Below are 6,000 nucleotides of genomic sequence, written 5' to 3' on the forward strand. Positions count from 1 at the left end.
AAGGTGGCAGGCCAGTCTCTATCCAGAGCATGCTCAGAAGTGCCTCTATTGTCCACAGAGGCATACTTTACCTCAGTCCCCTCCTCTCACAAGTCTCCCTATGACTTTCTCCCTTCCTCCTGGAAGCACTGCTTCTGACATCCTGCAAGCATCCCTTGCAGACATCCCTACAAGGCTGGTTTGGGGCCAGATAGGCTATGGTCTTGTGCTAGTGGTCCAGAGATAAAAGGATATGGTCAAAGCCTAGTCAGGAAAGGAGGAACCTGGCACAGTGGCTCTTTCCCTTCACTGTAGAAAAGGAAAATAAGGCCTGTGAAGGCTAAGATGTCAGAGGAGGCTCCCTGGATACTCTGGAAAACCTGACTGGCCTAGCTTTCATTAGAGTGGCTTCCATGCCTGTGGCTGAGGCCTGAAGGGAGCCTGTTGCAAGACTTCCCAACATGAAATCTCTGTCCTTCCTCAGGCAGCATGAAGGTCATAGGTGCACTGGATCTCCAGTGAAAAGGTGCAGAAGCAGCCGCACCAGTTCTCTGACTGAATAGAGAGACGATTCAAGGCCTCCTCTCCCCAACCAGGAGGCCCCATCCAGTTTCACAGGACCTAGATAGGTCCATCTTTCTATACCCCTGTATCCAACATCTAGATACTCACTTAGCTCTAGGGTCCTTTCAGACACAGCCTTATACTGAGAGGCAAAGTAATACCATCAGAAGATCAACGAGAAGAATGTCTGTCATCTAGTGTCCCCACCAAGCCCATGACCAACACTGTTGGTTGTGGGAAGGACTTGTGGGTGAGGATAGAAGCCAAGGTTTTCTACCTCTGCCTGGTAGGTGGAAGGACAGAGATGGTAAACAGCAGGAGATGGGAGGGCTCTGAGCAGGCCAAAGAGCTCTAAAGACCCTAGTGAGGTCATGTGCTTGGAGTCTTACAGCAGATCAGACGTGGCATTGATCTGGTGTTTGGGGCCCAGTTAAAGACCTAGAGAAAGGTCTTCTCATTTGTCATCTGACATTTAGACAACACCCCTGCCCCTCAGCATCAGGAGGACCACTCATGCAAAGTAGTGACCTCTTCACTTTTTATTCCACAAGATGTAGAAACTGGGAAATGGAGAGGTTCCACTTGGTTTATATAAGGTTACACGGCCCATACATGGCCAAATCCAAAGGCATCTAATGCTGACCAATTTCTGTAATATGGAATTTTGAGGGTGATAGTGGACCGTGAATGAGCGTTACTGTCATTGATGGATACCATCCCCTTGAGAAGTCCGAACAGAGATGGCTCCACTAGAGAAGACAACGCATGGTGCCAAGCAAGTCCAGCAAAACCCCCCTCCTTTCTGTCCCACCTGCAGAGGGAAAGGATCAGGACCTGGTCATCAGATGGGCACGTCAAGGAGGACAGAAAAGCCTTCCTGTTCTGGTCTCTAGATTTGAGTTAGATGAGGGGAATGTGTGTTAGGGGCTAAGTAATATCTTTCCTGGGGCCTAGAGGTGAGCAGAAAAGATGTAAGGTGAGAGCGGGTTTTCATCTAGTGCAATAAGCAAGTACTCCTCCAAAAGAACTTTGAAACACAAAAGTGCAGTCAATAGACACCAGCATGCTAGCTATAGCACCTGCCCCAGTCAACGTGAACTAAAGTTACCATCATTCCCTGGTCCTCTGGGTCTGACCTGCCCCCAATAGGGTGAGGTGCCCACATGTGCCCTCAGCAGCATGTATACTCTCGGGTCACCGATTTGTTTCTCTGCTGGGGACCCCCAGCTGCAACCCTGCCAAGAATCCATGAACCCATACAGGCCCACTTTCCCCATGCAGAACAGGAAGAGACAGAATGAGTGAGTCTTTTCAAAAAGCCGTCCCGTATGAACCGTTCAGAAATACAGCCTGGGCCGACATCTGCAATCTGACAACAAGCTCTAGGTGGATCAAGCCAGGGAACAGAACCCAGGACCGAGGTGAAGAAAACAGCAAAACTCAGGAAGCTCATACCACCCAGCTCTCTGTCTGAGTAGTTAGACACTCAGGCAGCCCTAGGCCAGATGGCCACAGTCCTTTCCCCAGAATGACTGCTCTGCACTGACAGACTCACCTTCCCCCAGCACCCCCATTCCTCATGCCAGCTGCTATTTATCAGTGGGCTTTCTTGTCACCACAGCACAAAACTGCTTCTCTGACATGGTAGCATTATTAACCAGAAGTTGAAAATTGAACTGGAAGATAAAAGGATTGATCTATTTTTCATTTTCTAATGCAGACTCTGTCCTTGCAGAACAAAGGACAGTGGCATGTCTATGCTGAAACATTCCTTTTTGACTTCCTGGCCTTGGGTTTCTGGAGCTTAAATTCCCACTGACCAAGCACTTAGAGGACTTCCTGCCCTGCCTGATGCTCCCTTGTGCCCTGGGAGGACAGAGGGGTCTGCGTGATTCTCCAACTGGGAAGTTTCTTGAGTTCTCCCCCTCCCCCTAGTCTAACTGCATGGAAGTCTGGTTTTCACCCTAAAAGGAATCTCGCTTGCTAGGTGCAGCAGTCAGCATGGAGTTAGGCCCAGGCAGGGCAGATGTGGGGTGCTGAGGGGCCTTCCTGTGGAAAGTGTTAGTGTTAGGGCTCTGTAGACCCCAACCTAGAAAAGAAGCTGAGAGTGGAATACATTTTACCCCCTCAACCCTCTCCCTTCTTCCTTTTGCTGGAGTTGCCATGGTAACTGGAGTTCACCCTAGATGCCAAAAACACTGCAAAAACAACAATAAAGACATCACCCTTGGTTCAGAGGAAAAGGGCACAAGGCCAGGCTGGGGCCCCAAACAAAGAATATCCCTTCCTTCCTCCTCCCCTCCCCAGAGAAAGACAACCCTGGGAATTTGGGGAGGCTAGGCCAAGGCAGAGGGGAAGAGTGCTAACATTCAAGAGACTTCATTTCCTTCCCTGGGACTGCTCTCTTTTCCCTCATGCCCACAGTCACCCTGTAGCTTCCTGTGTGTCCACCCCATGTCTCCTTCCAGGGGCAATGGGTTTAGTACGGTGAGAGGGGAAGCTCAGGGGCCCAGAGGAGGGGTCTCAGCTCTGGGATATAGGCTCAGAAAAGGCATTTCCAGCTCCATCTATAGGGCCCTCAATAATTAAAGGATGCATTCGTAGAAGAGGTACGATCTCATTCACACTAAGGTAAAAGATAAGCTTCCAGTGGCCTGAGGAAAAGGCCTTTGAGGTGAGACTTCAAGTCCCACAGGGCTAAGAGTAGACTGGTGAGCACCACACACCCTCTAAAAGGAAGACTGGGGTGGGAGCTCCCTCGTGGACACCCCGCTCCCGCCAGTGCCCTCGGCATAGACTGGTGCCGGCTTCCTCAGCACTTCAGCCTCAGGACAGCTCCTCACCACATCCTGCTTTTGGCCCAGGGTACAGGTGGTCCAGCAGCATGTGGAGTACTGAAGAATTGAGTGTCGATGAAAGATGGGAGAAGAGAGATGCTAAGGGAGGGGGGAGGCCAGTGAAGCCTCTTCTTACCCTCTGCTGAAACAGAGCTCACCTACACCCGTCCTTTCCCCCAGGAATTGGGGAAAGCAGGTGAAAAGCATGGTGCGTGTGCTGCTCCTCAGACTGAGCTGATGGAACACGACAACTCACCTTCAACTCTGCTCCTGGACCTTCAAGTCTAAGGATGGCAATGAAGAAATGGTCTAGAGACACAAAAAGCAAAGAATGGAAGAGTGCAGAAGGAGTGAACAGAACAGACAGGCTCTGTCCTGAGGCTGAGACCCAGTCAAACAGAAGGACTGCCTTAGCCCAGAGACCCCAGAATCCTGCATCCTAAGTGAGCAGGGAGCTAGCCAAGCAGAAGCAAGAGCAAGTCACTGTGTCCTGGGTGATAAACACTCTTCTTAAGGCCCAAGTGGGACTCTAGTTGTTCATCGACCAGTGGGGAGGCTTCTATACACTATGAGTTGGCGTGGGGACCTCTTCCAGAAGCTCTGGAGAGTAATGGAATCACAGAATGTAACGGGAACCTCTCAGAGCACTAGAGGCAATGGACCATAATTGGCTTCCAGGGAAGAAAATAATGGAGCCAAAAGCATCGTGAGCGCTTCCTAGGACCAAAACTGGGCAGCAGCTTGCAGACAGCGAGAACCAGAAAAGAAGGAACCCTGAGAATGGGCAGACTGGAGAGCATAAGAGACCAGGGAAATGGAGCCTGGATCCATGTATTCGTACACACACAGTAATCCGTGTGCATTTGTGCATGTGTGGCTAGGGGAAGCAGAGAAATAGGGCAGTGTCAGACATAATGAGCCTGACCTCCTCAAAGTTGCGAGCAGCCAGAAGAGAGGGCAGACTGAAAGAGGTCAATGGGAGGCACAAAGCCAACAGGGAGTGTGTGGTTGCCAAAGCAGAGTGATAATCCCACTGTTAGCACCTGATTTGGTCAACTCAGCAGATCTTTCCTAAGCAGTTGCTTAGTGATCACAGGCAAGACTTTCTTTCATAAGGATTGTGTGGCCCAGGCAGAGTTCTCAGCAATTTGTGCTTGAACTGCACCTCAATCCAGTGAATTAGTGTTCCTTCACACACATTTTATAGTCAAGAAAACCAGAGCAGGGATTGCAAGGGATTCTTGTGCCACGCCTGGATGCCCACTCCAGAGTCTTGGCCCTGTGCCTTTCTGTGCTCCTGCCAGTGTCAATTCAGGAGAGGCAGTGTGTTGGGTAGTAGGGATAAATCATGGTCACTATAGACCTCGCCAGCCAGGCCGACACCTAGACCTATACTGGGGCCAGTGCGTTAGGGATGTCTGTGAGGTGGTCAGAGTATAGTGATGCTGCGGAAGGGCAGCAGGGGCAATAGCAGGATGTCGTGGAAAAGGGCTGGAGACACTGTCCAGACTCTCTGGTTCCCCGTGGAGAGGCTCTGCCTCTTTGGCTTTATTCAGAAGACCAGATGGAGCTGGTGCAGAAGGCACACAGACACAGTGATGGTTCTTCTGCCCCAAGCCTGGATATGTAGCTCTACCTCCCCAAGGAAGGGTGCCCAGCACCAAGCTGGCTACAGAAGATGAACTGTTGAGGCTCACTCCACACCCTCTTTTCTCTCGAGGGGCTCAGGGAGGCCAGGTCATGGTGACTTACAGAGACTTCTTTAAGCACTCCTGAGTGGTTCCCCCTTTTCTGCCCTCTGCCCAGACCAATATGGACTTTACTCATTCATGGCTACAGGCTCATTAAGTTAGCAAAAAATTAATGCTCCCTTAAATGAATTATAACATCAATCTATGACTTATATAATTATATATTAAGTATATAATTTATATGTCATCATGCTTTAATTATAGCATTCATTTATGAGTTCAACAAATCAGAATCTACTTTACCCAAGCACTGGGCCCAGTTGGGGAGATAGGGGAAAGGGAGCACATACCTTGTACACATACCTCCTTCACAGACCTGGAAATCCCATGGGGAGCAAGACAGGGGCCAGAGAGGACTTGGCAGCAAGGTAAAGGAAGCAGAGCAAGATCACTCCCCCAATCTTGACAAGCCAGGGTCAGGAGAGCATCAGGGAAGGCTTCAGGGTCAGGATAACATTAAGGAAGACTCTCTAGAAGGCAAAACACAGTTGGCAAGTGTTAAAGAGAGCTCAGTCAGAGAGGATGAGAGGAAGGGGAGGAGGCAGGAAAACAAGATAAGGAAGGAGCTGAAAAGAGATAAACCAAACTCAAAGTCAGAGTAGAACTAGGGAGAGAAACAGACTGCAGAGGTCTCTGGTATCAGAGTGGGGAGGTGTCAGGAGGTCTTGTCAAGACATTCAAAAGACTTCAATGGAGTAACCACATTTGATTATATGTTCCTTTCCCCAGCCCTGCAAAAACCACTAAGAGGTCAAAAAAGGTCAAAGACAGCCAGAAGAGGGACCACAAAAAGTAAGTTAAGTGCCTGGGGTGAGAGGATGAAGCAGGCAGCAAGCCAGATTCTGTTTAGATGCCTCAAAGCCTTAAGG

This window comes from Microtus oregoni, unplaced genomic scaffold (genome assembly GCF_018167655.1).
Source record: "Microtus oregoni isolate MIOR12 unplaced genomic scaffold, Mior012 000062F_ref0000492, whole genome shotgun sequence".
NCBI lineage: Eukaryota > Metazoa > Chordata > Mammalia > Rodentia > Cricetidae > Microtus > Microtus oregoni.